This window comes from Octodon degus, unplaced genomic scaffold, assembly GCF_000260255.1.
Source record: "Octodon degus isolate 3935 unplaced genomic scaffold, OctDeg1.0 scaffold00086, whole genome shotgun sequence".
In the NCBI taxonomy this organism is placed as follows: Eukaryota; Metazoa; Chordata; class Mammalia; order Rodentia; family Octodontidae; genus Octodon; species Octodon degus.
Window position 1 is genome coordinate 11,936,703 of NW_004524662.1, and position 19,160 is coordinate 11,955,862.

Consider the following 19,160-nt stretch of genomic DNA (forward strand, 5'->3'; position numbering starts at 1 on the left):
TCATAAAGAAATCACCCAACAACAAATGTTGGAGAGGCTGTGGGGAAAAAGGAACCCTTCTCCACTGCTGGTGGGAATGTAGACTGGTGCAACCATTATGAAAATCAGTGTGGAGGCTCCTTACAATAGTTGGAATGTAAATCCCATTTAAACCAGTTATTCCTCTACTGGGAATTTTCCCAGATCTGAAAACATCATATCATAGGGATATATGTGTGCTTATGTTTATAGCAGCACAATGTGTGATAGCCATATCTTGGAAAGAACCAAGATGCTCATCACCTGAAGAATGGATGAAAAAGTTGTGGTATTTTTACACAATGGAGTTTTAATCAGCTATAAAGAATGATAATCTCAAAGCCTTTATATTGAAGTGGATACCACTTGAAGATATACTTATAATTAAAATAAACCGGACACACATGTGTAAATATCATATACTTTCCATAGTATAAGAACTCAAATGAAGAAATACAAATAGAAATGTATAGTACAAGTAAAAGTTTAGCAAGAACTCGAGGATTTACTAATTAAGAGAGGAAAAGGAGAAGAGCTAGGAAACATGCCAATGACAAGCCATACAGTTAGATGTAGAAGATAGGCAAGACAATGATCCTGAGAATCTCCAGAAGATTTTTGAATCTACCATTTAATTGGAAAGATTCTCACCCTGACTATACTGACACATGTGAACTAAGAAACTGCACTGAAGATGCAATTTGTAATAGTAGTTTCATGCTTGGAGTGCCTGTCATTCTGGTCTTCTGAATATGGGCTGCTTGTCATGACATGTAAATTGCTGCTGTGCTGTCTCTTGGGTATATGATTGCTCAAAAAGGAAGGGATGGTGAATTAAGGCAGGAGACAGGTAAAGGAATAACTGTCCTGCTTCAAGGTTGTATATGGTTAGAATTTTGGACTTATGTGTAAACATAAGAAGTATATAATTCTTTATGCCTATTTTTAAAATATATTCTAATTTTTAAATGTTTTTTTCATCATATTCTGTAGGGATTTAAATTTAAACATATCAATACTTGATGAAAAATACCTGTTCCATGTTATGCTTTAGATGGTTGACATTCAGACAGATAGTGAGGTTAAGGATAACAGCCTAGGTTGTATGGTAATAATAACAAACTTCTCTTGTGGAAGATTAACAACGTATGTTTTCAGATCAAAATTAGAGAAAAAGGAGGGCTGCAAAGAAAGCCTTCATTTTGGCCCTAGCCTTCCAAGGTCAATTGAGACTCAGGACACATAAGAACTTCCACTGTAATGCCACGTAACCCAGTTGTGTCCCAAATTTTCTGATCAAGGAGACTATGGGGCCAAAGAGGAAAGTGGTTAATGTGATTAATGATGTAGAGTGTGCCTAAGGAGAGACACATGGAGAGAAAACATTCTCTCAGTCTTTCACAGAGAGCACGTTGGCCAAGCAATGACCATGACTCATCCACATGGCTGACACTGACAAAGATTCCAAAATCTGAGGTACAGGATCTCAGAATAAATCCTGAGGGTATTTCACTGACCTTATCAGACCCAAAAGCTGCAACTCTTGCTGCGTAGGTCCTCCTTTACCTTGGTCTTAACCATCCAGCAGAAAAGTATAAAAACAAAACATAAGTAGTAAAGCCATGCTGTTATGTTGAGTTGTAGGTGACTCGGGTGAACAACTTCTGACATTGCCAGTGAAGAGGAAGACCCAGTACTAATATGGTCTACTGGACTCTTTTAGAATATTTTGCTGAGTTAACAAACCTATAATATTCAAATAACGGAACTAAACAAAAAAGGGGATACAGTTGAATGTCCATTTTGTATCTGTGTATTCAAAATGGTTAGAATAGATATACAGTTATATTGTCTTAATGAATAGAGGGATTTGTTCTACTAGTGTTTGCAAATAGGATATCATATCTGCATCTTGTGTAGCAATTAACCACTAGGATGATTGTATGCATTTTTTAGTTTTTGAAACTGTCCCACCATTTTGGTTTGAAACTGTCTCATTGCTATTTGATTCTCAATAAACTTATGGGGGGGAAGTGAAAATAAAAATAAAATAAAATAATTAACAGTACTATTTTCATAGTATCACATATTAGGCAAAAATAGTTAAAATGTAAATATTTAATTCTATGTGCTGTGTATAGAAGTAACTTGTTATCTTAAAATTAAAAATTTAAAAATAAATATAAGTTTGAGTAATCCAAAAACTGAGTCATGGGAACTTTGAGCTTAGAAATCTTTTTTAAAAATAATTTTATTGAGAAACAAATAGTAATAGACAGTTTCAAACCTATTATTAGCACAGATTAAATAATTAATGCATTGCATACTATTGTCTTAGTGGTTATTCATTGTAGAAGATGCACGCATGGTATCCTTTCTCAAACACTATTATAATGAATCTCTCTATTCATTGAATTAAGAGAATGCATATCTATCTTAACTATTTTGAATGTTCAGACACAAAATGGTCTTTAATTTGTATCCCCCTTTTGTGTTTATTTTTCTCAGAGTAGGGTATTACATTATCATTTAAATATTGTACTGCGTGAATTCTGCAAACTATTCCAATTTAGTCCAGTATTCCATAATTGTAGTGGGTTATCCGTAGGACTGGCAATATCAGAAGTTGTTGACTTGGGCCTTTTATATGAGCTTAGAAATCTTATCTCTCCATTGTTTTTGTTTTAAATTTGTCCTGAGGCTTGTTTTGTTCTGTTTTCCCAGGTAGGGCACAAAACTGTTTAACCACTTTGTGGATTTCAGTAGTGATACAGTATTTTATGGGTCATGGAATGTAACATGGATCTTTTATTCACCCATATTTTTTCTTTTCTTTTCTTCTTTGTTTTTGTTTTTTGATGGAACCAAGGATTGAACTCAGACCCTTGAAGTTGCCTGAGAAGTACTTATTCCACTGAGCTACCTCCCAGGCACCTTTGCTCCAGATTTTCTACAATTATTTGAACATTGAAATTTTCTTTTAATTAGAACCATAAACTATGATGTGCTGTATTGTTTCTTATCCTCTTGTCATTCATGTATGCATTCATAATTTATACTTGTTATAGTACTACTTCTAATACCACTACTACATTTATACTAATTATTTTTACTAAGACCACTAACTATACTAAGACCACTAAGGCCTCTTACCCTCCAAATCCAAGTGAAAAGATCCCTCCTGTTACCTTCAATGCTTCCAGTCCAAGAGTCGGCAACCTTTCTGTAAAAGACTGGATAAGGAATGCCTGAGATGGCATTTGGAGTTTCTACCTACCCTTGTCTCTTAGCTATTTATCTTCCTCTGCCTTCCTTCTTCACCTCTCCTGCTCCTCTGTCTCTCTCTTGCTTCCTTGTTTAGTTCTTCCTGCTCTAGTTGTACTCATTTCTTTTCTTTTTCTATTTCTTCTTTTCTTTAGAAATGTAAAATCACTTCTTCACTTACAAACTGTATGAAAATAGGCCACAGTTAGATTTAGAGTAAAATCTGTATTTTACCAATCCATGTTCTAGTCACTGTCCTTTTTTATCTTCTAGCTTTTCCCTCTCTTTTTTTATAGGTAACCTAAAGACAATATGAAAAACCTGAATATTCTTCCTCTATATTTTCCCAAGCTAAATGGAATTTTCAGTAGAATTATCCCTTATAATTAAAAAATGCTACATTCTGATAAAACTAGATAAAATTAAAATGAAGATTAAAGATAAAATTAAAGCTCAAAAATAAAATAAAAGATACAATTAAGGTAAAATTAAATCTGGATAAACGATCAAATGCTATACAACAAACCCCAAATTAGTTCTTTTTGAATTATTGACAGACTTTATTTTTATTTTTATTTATTTATTTATTTTTGGGTGGAACCAGGGATTGAACTCAGACCCTTGCACTTGACAGGGCAGTGCTTATTCTACTGAGCTATTTCCCCGGCCCCAAAGCATTTTATTTAATTAATTTATTTATTTCCGGAACCAAGGATTGAACTCAGGCCTTTGCACTTGCCAGGGAAGTGCTTATTCCACTGAGCCATCTCCCCAGCCCCAAGACAGGCTTTAGCAACAAATTTATTTTTTATTTTTTTAGCGACAAATTAATTATCAAATATTGTTGCATGTTTGAACTATATTACACTTTCAGAACCTTTAGAAATGGGAGAAAAATACAAAATACATAGCATTACACAATTAAAGATTATTATATACCTTTCGAAATAATTAAAATGAATATCTCTCTTAAAGAGAAATAACAACCCTATGGGTTTACTTAAGAAGAAAGCTAGAAAGTGATTTTTAAGTCCTTAGTTTTCAAGTTGTTCTTCTGGTTGGATCTTGCAACTCCTTCTGAAACATCATCTCCTCTTTGGTGTCTGCTTCTCATGGCCCTCAGTAACCTGGTGTGAGTCGAGTCTTCTCTGGAGGGTCAGAAGGATTCTGACAAAGTCTTGAGTACACCCAAAGAAAAAAGAATGGCAGTACACTGACCAGCTCACTTACCAAGGGACGTGAAACCGAGTACAATAAGCAAAGTGACAAAAACAAAAACAAAAACAAAAAGTGAAAGCCTTTCTGCTATTTGCTAAGTCTAGATAAAGCCAAGTCATCCTTCAAAACTGAAGAAACCACAAATATATTTCAAGATAGACACAAACTGAAATGATTTCTTAGCAGAACTGTCTCATAAAAATATTGAATGAAATTAATTAGACTGAACAGATATGACACAAATGAAAATGAAATTCATCGAAAACTTGGAAAAATATAGCAAGTGGTAAGTACACCGGTTTAGAGAAATACATAGTTTTTAATTTTTTCGCTTAAGATTTAAAGGGATATGATTTTAGAATGCAAAATTTGTCACTGTAAGACTTTTAAAGATATACATAAAAGCTGCACACAATGGAGGGGAGAGGAGCTATTGCAATATAACAACTAATCTTCTCCAGCGCATAGGAACTAAATTATCCTTAATAAGAAGTTTATGATAAGCCATTACGACAAGGAAATCTGTTTCTAAATCACTAATAAAGTAAATATAATACCCCAAGATGTACTTCCTTTTCAAAGTAAAATATTTTTCTTAGCACAAAAGAAGTTAATAGTTGAGGAAAAGGTAAACAAATGAATAAAAAGGATGTAAACACTGGATTTGATATTTCAATATCATACAGAAATAGACATGAATAGAATTAATAACAAAGAGGAAAATCACTTTATGATGAAATATATCATGAAGCTATAATCAGTATTAATTTGTATACAGTTAAAAATATAGCATCTAAATGAGTAACACTAGAGCTAGCCAATTAACTCAGTGGATTAACGTGCCTGCAAGGAGGGGCAGGGGCTACATCTCCCAGCCTGCGGTGCCGACCCCAGCCCCCAGTAGTGCTCAGATGGCAATTGAGACTGGGCATGGTGGTGCGTGCCTGTAATTCCATCCCTTGGAAGGTTGTAAACAGGCAAGTCATTAGGAGTGCGATCTAGTAGTGAAACCCTGAACACACTATAGACCTTTCCCTACAATATAAATAAATAAATAAATAAATAAATAAATAAATAAATAAGCAATGCAAAAATTGGAAAGAAAATGGGTAACTAAGTAATGGCTGCTGAAAGTTTTAATTTTTAACTCTGAAAACCAATAGAACACTAGCAAGACAATTGAAAGAGATCTAGCTGATCTGAACACTACCAACTAACTGACAACTCAAACTTAGATATCACTCCACACGGTGAGTAGAATAAACATTCTTTTAATATAGTGAGCATTCCTTGGAAAATACTATGTGCTGAACAACAAATCAAACATTAATAAGTTTAAAAGAATTGAAACAAAGATGGGGTTATAGTTCATCCTTAGAACAGTTACCTGGTGAATACGAGGCACTGGACTTGCACCCCAGAACTGTAGGGGAAAAAAGAAAAAAGAGATGAACTGAAATGAAGTTACTTAAATCAAATTGGATATCTGTAAAAACATGAAAAATTGCAAAAACACACATTTTTAAGTAATTTATATATCTTGTAATTTGTATAAGTCTTGTATAAGTCTAAGTAATTAGATAAGTCAAGTAACTTATAAGCCAGGTTAATAACAAGGTAAATTGAAAAATATTTTCATGCAATCATGGTGTAGTGGCACATGCTGATACTCCTAGCACTCTGGGAGGCTGACATAGGAGGATTACTAGTCAGAATTAAACCTGAGAAATTTCACGATTTAGTGAGATCTTGTCTCAAAATTCAAAAAAAATTCAGTGCAGACTTTAGTTTAAATCCCTAGTGCTTGCAAAAACAAGTATCATAATGAAAATGAAAACACAAGTCAGAATTTTTTGGATTCAGTTAAATTGGTGCTTAGATGGAATATTATAGCTTTGGGATGCCTATATTAGAAAAGAACCATTTTCAAATCAATAATCTGAGCATGCACATAAATAAGATAAAGGCAATGCACTTAATCAAAAGCAATGGAAGGAATGAAACAGCACAGAGTAGAATTAGAATACTAGACAGAATGTACAAGATATTTAGCATAGATATACAGCTACTTTCTCTTAGTTCAATAAGAAGAAAGGTTTGTACTAATATTGTTTAGACAAGATATCATGTCTGCATCTTGTCCTCTGAATAACTATTATGAAGACAATAATATGCAATGTATTAATTATTGCAACTGTCCTACAAACCAGTTTTGAAACTGTTTCATTGCTATTTTATCTTTTTTCTCATTAAAATGAATAAAAATTAAAAAAGTAAAAAGAGATTAGGAGACAACAAAGATAAATAATAGGAATAATTAATAAGACAAAACTTTTTTTAAAAAGAAAGCATTTAATAAGATGTAGCTCTAATAATGAGACAATAAGTGTCTGAATTTGAAATCAGATACAATAAATTTAAAAAATAACACAATCCCAATCTTCAAAAAATGATTGTACATAATTGAAAAGTTATATAGGAAAATTGTCAGCTTGGATAAAATACATGGCTACAGAAGATATATTAATTTTCAATGGCCATGACTCATCCAGATGGCTGACACTGACAAAACATCTACAAGATGCTGTACAGGCCTTGATGTTAAATTCTGAGGGTATTCCACGGACCTTGTCAGATACAAATGTTACATTTTTTATTATATAGGTGTTGTATTATTTTGTCCTTGAACATCCAGCAGAAAAGTATAAAAACAAGGTATAAAAAGTAAAACCATTTTAATATGCTTAGCTGTAAAAGGCTTAGGTCAATAACTTCTGACATTACCATTTATGCTGATAATGCACTACTATTATGGACTATTGAACTATATTGGATTATTTTGCTTAATTCACACACGTACAATATTTGAATGGCAATGGAATACCCATCTCTGACAAAAGTAATCAAAAAAAGGGGATACAAATGAAGGACCATTTTGTAGTGAAAAAAATATATGTATATACACAATTATTACAATAGATGTACAGCTACTTTCTCTTAGTTCAATGAGAAGGAAGATGTGTACTAATAGTGTTTAGACAAGATATCATGTCTGCATCGTGTTCTATGAATAAGTACTATGAAGACAACAATAAGAAATGTATTAATTATTGTAGCAGTCCTACTAACCAGTTTTGAAACTGTCTCATTGTTATTTCTTTCTCAATAAAATTAATTAAAAATATATATTAATTTTCATCTTTGCAACACCATAAGCAATAAATAGGATTGTTAGATGTTCCTTAAGAGTTCAGCTCCTATAAATACACACACACACACACACACACACACACACACACAAGCACGCACACCAACACATACATGCGTCTCCTCTCTGTTATTCAAACCAACAGTAGTATAGATAACTCGATGAAGGATTTTAACTTTCCAGACCATTTGACATTAAAATAAATATTCTAAGATACATGGGCCATATGTAATCAGTAGAATCCTTTAGAAGTAGAGTTTTCTTTGTTTTGTGACACATGACAAAATTCACAAATGCAAACCATTAAAAGCACTTGAGGGCTGGGGAGATAGCTGAGTGGAATAAGTGCTTACCTGGCAAGCACAAGGTTGATCCCTGAGTTCAATCCCTGGTACCTCCAAAAGAGAAAAATAAAAAAAGGAAAACATTTGACTTGTTGCTGACCATGTGGTGAAAGGGGCCACACACAAGGGCTGTGGGCTGTCTCTGTGATCTGAGTAGACCCAGCTTGTAGCAAGTAAGGAACAGAGCCTGCATCCTACAAAAGCAACCAGGGCAATTCTACCTACTAGAAGAATAAACATGGAGTTGCATTTTTTCGAAAACCCAAACAGTTTAATTTCAGTTCTGTTATATTCTGAGTGGAGCTGGACTTCTGACCTACAGACTTGTGAGGGACTAAATGAGTGATGTTGCATGCCTGTAAGCTTGTGGTGATGTATTGCACAGCAGTGAACACTCACTCGTCATGTAAATAGAAAGAACAAAATCATTGCTTTTCATTTTTGGGGGCAAGCAATGAAATAATTTCCCAGAGTTTATAAGTCTTGTATGAAATACAAATTTTAGATTAAAATGTACTATACTATAAAATACTGACTAAGCACATGGGAAAATGTAAACATAATTTCTATTTCAACCTTTTCTTCAAGCCAGTGCCTTGATGTATTATTCCCCTCTGAAGTCTATTTTAATGATATGACCTTGAAATCAATCTGGTGATATATATATGTTTTGGTCCCAGGTAAAGTATAGAGCTAAAATTTTGTCATTTATTCATAAGAGGATATTTATAATTATCAGAGCAGGCAATAGGTTCCCTATCTGCTCTGAGAATAAGGGAGGTATATAATTTTTTTGATTTTGTTTTTGGTGCTTAGGACCAAACCCAGGGCTTCCAGCTTGCTCCCCTTTCCTCCAAGAATAATATCAAGAATTTCACTGTTTTCCTAAAGATGACAGCATCCATGTCATTGACTATCAGAGTCTGACCTGTCAAGGATGTGCAACGTTGATTCTTCAGCGAGGGTGTGTGTAGACGACATGAACAGGCACTATGTATGGTAACTGAGCTGATTCATAGCGCTATGCCTGCTGGAGGACCCCGCCATGAAGTGTCTTCATAAATCCAGAAGCCTGTAGCTGTTGCCAAACATATTTTTCATTTAAATCTGGGATGATTCATTTGAATTGGTGTATAACTCCAGAGAGAAAAGAACATAAGCATGAAAAAGTAGGGCTAGAAAGATAGCTCAGCTAAGCATCTGCTTAGGCAAGAGCAGGGACCAGAGTTTGATCCCTGGCACCACATCACACCTACCTCATGCAATTGTTGTGTGTTAAATGAGGGAGTTTCTTTCTTTGTTTTTTCTTTCTTTTTGTGTGTGTGTGTATTTTTGTGAAAGGTCTACAGGATGTCCAGGGCCTTTCTACTAGATCAACTCATGATCTGCCTGTTTACAACCTCCAAAGAGCTTGGATTGAAGGCATGCACCATCATGCCCAGTCTCAATTGCTGTGTCAGTGTGCGAGGGGTATGCAGAAGGCCCGGTGGGGGGGTTGAGGGGAGTGCGTGCTACAGTGCAGGACTGAGTATTGAGCCCCTGGCCCCTACACCTGCTTTCAGGCGCTTTGATCTGCTGAGCTATTTGGCTGACCCTTAAATGAGGGCAATTCAAACAGACTAATATTTTACAGGTTTTAATGTTTTGCATATATTTTTATATGATGCAACTTTATTTTACCAACACACCAGTAGAATTTTATTAGAAAAGTTATATAGGGATAACTTAAATAAAGCTAATATCGAATTAGTGCTATGAGCTTGGTGCTACTCTAAGCATTACTAGATCGGACTTGTAGTGATCTGCCTGTTTGCAGCCTCCTAAGAACTGGGATTACAGGAGCACGCCACCATGATCAGGCTCAAATTCCATCTCAGTGCATCCCTGAATCAAAACCCCTGGCCCTTGCACCTGCTTGCAAGCACTTAATGAGCTATTTGACTGGCCCTAGTCTAAGCATTTTAGTTTTTGACTTATTCTCAAACAACTCAGTGAGATGGCTAGTTAATTAATAAAAATTGCATTCTTGTTCTTATATTTTAATCCCTTATATTAAAATGTACAGTTTATTAGGAATTTAAAAATTCTGTACATGGAGTCTGGGCATGGTGACGCACACCTGTAATCTCAGAGTTGGAAGGCTGTAAACAAGGATTACGAGGAGGCCAGGGTGCATAATGAGACCACGCACCACATACGTAAGATGAAAGAGAGAGAATGAATGAACGAACGAAAAAGAAAGAAAGAAGAAAGAAAGAAAGAAAGAAAGAAAGAAAGAAAGAAAGAAAGAAAGAAAGAAAGAAAGAAAAAGATTGTTGGCCTGATTATAATCTAACTCAGCCTCATCAAAGTGATAGCTAGGGTTTAGTCGAGATCAAGGCTGACTGCAGTGATTAGAATTTATTTCCAGGACTTTAAAGTTTGGCTTTCTGGGCTCAGTTTTCCAGAAAATTGCCTTGCGACCTTGAAAAAGTTTCCTGTTATTATTTTGTTCTTTTAAAATAGCAACAACAAAATTGTAATATCTGAAACTGTCTCCTGAGGTGTTTAGGAAATTAATTTTTTTGTAAACAGCATTGAAGACTCAGAAGGAGAGCGAGAAAAAAAGCAATCATGACAAACAACAAGGTTAATAGCTCTCCAAATGTTTTACGGTGTTAAATCACAATTGAAAATGAAAATTCCTGGCAATAAATGATACTGATGTTTTTCACCATGATGATATTGAAAACAGAAGTAAAATGAGGAAGAAAGACAAACAATAACCCATTTTTTATTTTTAAAAACTTTAAATTCTAAGTTATCCAACTCTAGGTATCTTTCCAGAAGGATTAAAAACATCATGTCAGTGACACATGTTAGTCATGTTTATAGCAGCACAATTTGTTACAGCTAAATCCTGAAAACAACCCAAATACCCATCAACTGAGAAGTGAATAAAAATGATTTGCTTTTTTGTACAATGGAGTACTACTTAGCCATAAAGAGTGATGAATCTGAGTCTTTTATAGGTAAATTGATACAACCTAAGACCATATTTATAAGTGAAATCAATCAAACTCACATATGTAAACATCATACTGCCTTCCTGGTATTAGTAACTGAAAGAATATATAAGGTCTAAAATGTATAAAAGATATTGTGAAATAGACAGGAGTTATTGAAAAGGAGCTAGGATGGGGGAAAGGAAAAAGGAAAATAGGGAAGACAGAAAAAGTGCAGGTTAGCTATACTGCTAGTATCTCTTAGTGCATAGAAAAGGGAAGTTTGAACTTATACCAACCAGAGAAATTTTATGCCCATATTTTGTACTCTTAGTAACTATTTTAATAACAAAATGCAATATGTAGCTATTGTTGTTCTCCTGTAATCTTGTTATGAAATCTATCTTAACTTTTTCCCCTAAAATAAAACATAAGCTTAATATTTTCAAGAAAAGAAATGTGAGAATTAGCATCAGTCATCCATAAACCCCTTCATAATTGCCAACTCACTTCAAATCTTATTTATGTGATAATGTCGGATTGTAAAGAGAGATATTTCATCATATCATGTTATATAGTCTCCAAGTATTCATATAAGATACGGTGATTTATGATCATATATTATGGAAGGGATAGAAAAATAATTTTGAATTCCAAATATTTTAAGGAAAAATGTAATACTTTTACTTAATTTAAACAAGGGGCTTAGGTAATTTATATTTTAACATTTACTTCTTGAATTTTTTTTATCTATTTTCTTATTTATGAATTTTTTATCCTTCTATATCTATAGAATTATTACTTACAATCTCTATACTTATAGACTCTAATGTTTATCACACAGTATTAAAGTTAACATTTCCCAGGTGTACATACTATAGATGCTGTCCACATTCCATAGCTCATCAAAAATATTTTCACTGCACATTTTGAGTGACTGTTCTATACTTATTAGCTCATTTGATCATTATTTTAAGTTGAAAAATAGTACTAAAATTTTATACTTGTTAATGTGTCTTTATCTTTTGATTTCATTTTCAGTAATTTTTCTACATGTGTATACCTTATTAAGCTTTGCAAAAAATGCTTTTAAATCAACATAATAAGAAATAGACAGGATTTCTATGAGAAAAACTGTACATGAGATGCCTGTGGTCTCATGAATTAATGCTAAAATATAATTTAAACTAGAAGACAAATTATCAAACCTAAACTAATGAGATATCACATTAAATATGAGCTAGAAACACATATGTGTAGGAATATAATCTTTTAAAAATTTAATAAAACAATTCCACTTAAAATGTCTTAAAAATGTCAGAGAAGCCTCTTTGCTTATAGAGGGAAGAGGTTTGGGGGCAGGAGGAAAGAAACAGGTGACTTGATCTAATCTCAGCTGGGCTGATGCTTACACATGTGAGTGCACTTTTTACATTCTGAGGACAATTCTGTTTCAAGTTTTTGGTGTATTTGTTGCTGCCATGAGCTCATGACTAGCTAGCAGAGCCAAGGTTCTGAGACGTGGCTTCCTTGAAAATGCCACAAAGTCATCCCAAGATCTTCCAGTGTAAAATGGAGAGCTTCACAGGACAAGAACTTGGTGCCATGTGAAGGACTCCGAAGCTCCCCTTTCCTGAGCTAGTGATGCATGTTTTAAATGGAAGAAAGGACTAGGAAGCTGTCTTCAAAGATTTGCTTGAGAGGATTTCCATTTGCTTTGTATGAAACGATTGGTTTTGTGTACATTTGAAATTATGTACTAAAGCATACTACTAGATATGATCTCTGATCAGCATGAGTTTGGTTCAGCATGAAGTGGTATATGCTAGTGTATTTCCCACACAAGAGGGAAAGAAGTGTGACTGTGTATAAAATAATTAAACTCATCAGTCTAAATCATTTATTCTTAAAACAAAATTCGTTTAAGGTTACCCCACTTTGCTTTCTGTTAATGCTCACCTTTTAGTATCCGGATTTTTTAGTTCTTTACTTGGGTATGTTATGGGTCAGCTCTGTATAGGAATCAGATCAGCCAGATAGAAATTTGAATAGACCCTTTTTTTTACTGAGATGAGGTCTGTCAGCAACTTCTTATGCAGGAGAAGGCTGATTGGCAATTGAACATAGGTAGCAGGGGGATATTTATAATAGAAATTTCATCCAGTTTGGTAAGCAAATTTGTTATTTAGCACAGAACAACAGAAAACTACATTCACTTGACACAGCTACAAACTGTTCATTACTAAAGATCTTTCATAGCTTAGTGATAAGTGCATATTTTACAAGATACATCTTAAGCTGACCATGTTACAGGAGGTGGTTAGGGAAGGAGCTTGCTGCCTTAACAAGAAAAAGTTATTTATTGTTGAACAGCCTTGAGCCAAGAGGGAGAACACATGTCTTAGAGTAAATAATAAGAAGCACAAGGTTTTTAAATAATTTCCCACAGTTAAAGCACAAAATTGTGTTAACCCTTTACATTCCCCACTGGTTTTATCCAGGAGTCAATTCTTTGATTCATTTAAAGCTCACAACTTGAGTTGTCTGGAGGTGTGAAAATCTCATAGTTAGATCTCAACACCATTAGTTTTATCATCTGAATTCTTTATTGTGTATACATAGTTAAACAGTTTATTACACAAGGTCCGATGAGCAGGACCAGAAGAAATATGATCACAGGCCCAATCAGGGCAGTTATCAGATTATTTCTCCAGGGGGGATATTAAAAATCAACCCCAGTTATCACCTTGACATATATCTTTTTTTTCAAAATTTTATTGATAAACAGATAGCAATGAGACAGTTTCAAATCAAATCGGAAGTACAGTTTCAACAAATAACACACTGTATGTATTCTTCTTAGTGGTTAATTTGACATATATCTTGAGCTAATTCTTTTAGCATGTTTACTTGATTTTGTATCTGATGGCTGTTATTTGATAGATTAAAACAGCACAAGTTTTTTTTATTTTTTCACATCCTTGATGGTGAAATGATAGTAAATAATTAATGACAGCTTAATTGTCTAATATAGCTTGCATTGACTAGGGCAATGGCAGTTGAAGTGTCATTAAGAGCTTTGGCCACATTACAACCCAATTGTTTTACATGATTTTTTTGCTATTTCACCAAAATATAGGTTTTTAATGACACTGAGTATCACAGTACATGCTTCTGCGTGAGACAAAAAAGTGACTTTATCATTACAGCCAGGAGGAAAAGGGATGCTAGAAACTTCTTCTTGCAGGGTCATGATTTTTTTTTATTTACATATGGATACTTTATAAGAGTAGAACAATTTAGAAACCTTAACAATCTGTGACAACTTTTTCAGTACAGTTTACAAATTGCACACAAGTTTCATTTAAAACAACTAGTCTTTGGGGTGACAAAATGCAGGGCACTAGGTGGTACATCACATGAGACAGGTTCCCAATTAGCCAAGTCATAAAATGAAGCAGGTTTAGAAATGTGTTTTAAAAGGTTAAATTTCTAATATCTTCTACAGGATTGCACACTGGTTTTAGGTTTGAACTCAGCACATACCGAAGATCTAAGGTTTGTTCCAAGCAGAAAGTTGAGAAATTAAGAGTATTTGTCATCTTTACCCACATGTTATCATGGAACTTAATTACAGGCATAATGGGCATGGCTGATAGCACATGAAATGCAGGTAATATATAATATATGATAAGAACTGGAAAGAGAGTGAGGCCAGATCTGTACTCTGGCACACTAACTTGATTTTGAGTGGATTGGGCATCTTTTTGATTGACCATCTTGTTCAGTCATCATCCACTGCAGTTGGCTTAATGTGGGTGTGATGAATCCAGTGTCTCCTTTCAGCTACCTTGACTGAGGTTGGCATGCTCAGGATGACAAGATAAGGTCCTACCCAATGAGGTCCAAATATGGATGGATTCTGCTTTTTTAACCACACCAGAGAGCCTGTAGTGTAGACTGCAAAGCCTTTAAGGACTTAACAAGTTCCTGATTAGAAATGGATGTCAGAATTTCCTCCTCCAGTTTGGGGATTAAAGGAGGTGCCCAACCATACATAGATTCAAAGGGAGTGATCCCATGTACATAGGGAGTACACTGCGCTCACAATAGAGCAAAAGGAAGGAGACTCACCCATTTTCCACCAGTGTCCAACTTTAGTTTTGAATTTTTTTTTAGAGTACAATTTATCTTTTATACCTGACCTGAACTCTGAGGCCTATATGCAGAATTAACTTTCATTTTAATTTCAGGGTCTACGACAGATTTTTGGCAACCTGGGCTATGAAAGCTGGACCATTGTTGGACCCCATAGTAATGGGTAGGACAAATCTGGAATAATCTTTGTCAATAACTTCTTTGTCATTATCAGAGCTGACTCTGATTGGGTGGCAGAAGCCTCTGCCCATCTGGTGAAGGTATCTACTAAAGTAAGGAGGTAGCGATATTGTGCCAGGAGACATACCACTATTCACTGTCCAGCTTTAGAAATAATCTTGCTGGGGCTTACCTGAGCACAGTGGAGACAGTATCAGCTGGTTTCCTTAGTCATTTGATTCAGTTTGGGTATGAAATAGGATTTCCATAACAGTTCAGCCAATTTATTTCCTCCCAAGTGAGTCTCTTGGTGTAGCTGTTGAATGAGCTCTCAGCCTAGTGGCTCAAAAGGAGAACCCTGTTGTCCAGCAGCAACTGCGAGCCGTCTTGTGTTGGCATGGTTTTTAAGTTTTTAGCCAACAAAAGATCTGCATCAGAGTAAGTGGGCTAACCCAGCACTTTGGGTGACAGGACAGGGAAGAGTACCTTGAGCAGTCTCACTGGTTTTTGTGACACCTCCTTGGCCATGGCATCTGCTACAGGATTTCCTCTGGCCACTGGAGAGTTTTCACTCTGGTGTCCTTGGCAGTGGATAACTACCACCTTCTTGGGGAGCCATGCAGCTGCAAGCAAGTCCAGGATCTCTTGGACTTTTTTAATCTTATGTCCACCAGTGGTTAATAGATGTTGCTCCTGGTAAATAGCTCCATGTACATGTAGGGTAGCAAAAGCATACCTGCTGTTAATATAGATTTTTACCTGCTTATTTTGTACCCAGCAGAGAGCCTGGGTTAAGACAATGAGCTCCACCTGTTGGGCAGATGTCCCATGTCCTAATGCTTGGGCCCAGATCACTTGGTCTTTTGTGACTACTGCTGCCCTGGCATAACATACCCCATTCAGGACAAAACTGCTTCCATAAGTGTACAAGGTAGCATCAGGATAATCCATAGGAATGTCTATGAGATCCTCTCTCAGGCTTAGTTTTTGCATCAAGCACCTCAAGACAGTCATGGAGCGGCACCTCAGGGTCATCATCCGGTAGCAAGGTGGCTGGGATTAAGGCTGTAGTGGACAAAAACTTAATATGAGCTGGGCCTAAGATCAAAGCTTGATATTGTACAATCCATGCATTTGAGAGTCATCTGTCACGAGGGCTTTTAAGAAGCCTCACAACTACACGAGGAGCCATGATTTAGAGCTCCTGGACAAACATGAGCTTAGTAGCTTTCTTTGTCAGAACGGCAGTGGCAGCTGTGGCTCACAGATAATTTGGCCAACCTGTCATAGTGGGGTCTAGTCTCTTAGACAGATATGCTATAGGTTTTTTTTTTTTTTTTTTTTTTTTTTTTTTTTTTTTGTTCAGGGCCTCAAGTATTGGGTTAGGACCCATTTAGTGATACCTTTGATTTCATGTACATGGAGCTGGAATGGTTTCATCAAATCAGGCAAAGCCAGGGCAGGAGAAGAAGCAAGGGCTTTTTTAGAACCTCAAAAGCCTTTTTTTTTCAGATTCCCTCCAACAGAGTTTCCATTTTTGGTCCCCACCAGTGCTGGCATACAGATGTTGGGCAATTTCAGCAAATCCTATGATTCAGAGCCTACAATATCCAAAGAGCCCCAGAAATTCTCTTACTTGTTGTTTGGTGGTAGGGGCTGGGATTATTAATATAGCTTCAATACATTTGTTAGACAGAGTTTGTTGTACTTCCTGTAGCCTATAGCCCAAAGAGGTTACCTGAGATAGGCAAAGCTGAGCTTTTTCACAGAGACTCTGTAGCTCATTTTATCCAGTTCTTACAGTAAGTCCTCAGTTGTTTCTTTACACAAGTCATAGGTGTTAGAGGCCAAAGTATGTCATCAATGTATTGTAACACAGTTACTAGGGGATGTTCTCTCCAGAAATTCAGCAAATCTCTGCTCAGTGCCTCATCAAACAGGATTGGTGAATATTTATAGCCTTGAGGTAATCTGGTCCAGGTTAACTGACCATTTTTTTCCATCTGAGGGTTCACCCATTCAAATGCAAAGATGAATTGACTTATCAGAGCCAATGGGATCATCAAGAAGTCATCTTTTAAGACCGAGAAGACTTGGTCTGGAGGCAGCAGACTTAGAAGTGTATACGGGTTGGGCACCACGGGGTAGATAGTTTCTACTCCACAGGTCACTTCCTATAAATCCTGAACTGGTCTGCAGTCTGTGGTTCTGGGCTTCTGGACTGGAAACAATGGTGTATTCCAAGGAGACTTACAGGGGCCGGGGAGATGGCTCAGTGGAATAAGTGTTTCCCTGGCAAGCCCAAGGGCCTGAGTTCAATCCCTGGTTCAATCAACAAACAAACAAAAAACAAAACAAAATAAAACAAACAAACAAACAAAAAAAACAAGAACACTTACAATGTACCAGGATATCCTCCTTGCAATAGGCATACTGGTTCTTGTTAAGAGGCAACCTTTACCCCCCTGCCCCTTTGAACCCTTTCCTTAACCTTAGAGTCCTTTTCCCCATGGCAATCAGAACTTTTGCCATCCTTTTATTTAACTCCTTAGGGTCTTCCCTGTTATTAAAAACTCATTGAGCTATCTTTCCCAACTCTGTCAGTGCTTTTCCTTAAAATCCTTCAATCTTCTGCAATTTCTTTCTAATGTCTGGGGCCAACTGAGAAACAAAAGCAAATATTCACAGCACAGTGGTTCTCAGGAGCTTCAGGATCTATCGCTGTATATATCCAATAGGCCTCTGGGAGGCGCTCTAAGAAAGTCGCCAGAGATTCATCTGGTCCCTGACTGATGTCTTTAACTTTAGACAAATTAGAAGGCTTTCTAGCCTCCGCCCTCATTACACCTAAAAGAAGCTGGCGATACTGATCAAGAGCCTCCTTACTTCTGTGGGAATTAGAATCCTACTTAAGACAAGTCAAACGATAGGATTCCTCGAGTCCTACAGGATCTGAGGCCACTTGGCCATCTAGGCCCAAAATTAATTATCGTCCAAGCCCTCAGATTCACTCTGGCTCTTCAGATGTAAAGAGGGTCTGTAAAAGCTGTAGGCAATCATCCCAAGTGGGCTGATAAGTGAAGAAAACAGATTCCAGAAGGGATATAAGTTCTCAAGGGTTTTGAGAGAAAGAGGGGTCCTGATTTATCCAGTTATATAAATCCCTAGTTGAGAAGGGGACATAAACCATGAAAGGGTGGTCATCTCCATTTAATTGCTCATGGAGAGGAAGTACTGATGATGAGGCTGGAGAAAGATCAGGGTCAGAGGGCGGGAGCTGAGAAAAGGCAGTCTGCTACAGATGTGCAGCTGACTCAGAGGAGTGGAGGAGACAGGACTAGCTGGATGGGGACGGGACAGTTTAGGGTAAAGGGGGACAGTCAGGGATTCAGATGTTGGGAGGGCACAAGTGGTCTTTTAGAACCCTGAGGATCCTTTTCTGGAGCAGTGGTCAGCACCATCATACCAGATGCATGTCTGCGTGATGCCCAGGCATAGCAACAGGACTTTGTCCACTTTGGAGGTTCCTTTAACAAATCTATCCATGCTTGGATATATGGGACTTGATCAGGATGTCCTGGCTTTCCAAATATGACCCTGTGGACCTATTAAGCAAGGAATATGTTAAAAGAGCCCTCCGGAGGCCACTCCAGATTGCACAAGGTGTGGAGAGTCCCCGGGGAGACAAGGTCTCCGCAGTCAGCAGCTTGCTGTCGGAATTCCTGGAAATGATCAAGAATACATTGCAAAGATGAAACAGAAGCAGAAGCAGACTGACCCATGGTTATCAGAATGACAAACAACAAT

General features: G+C 36.4%; 1 pseudogene; it reads right to left on the reverse strand.

The window, feature by feature from the left end:
• LOC105742959 overlaps positions 1-16,388 on the reverse strand; it is a 34,248-nt pseudogene extending 17,860 nt beyond the window's left edge.
• Between the last annotated feature and the right edge of the window lie 2,772 nt (positions 16,389-19,160).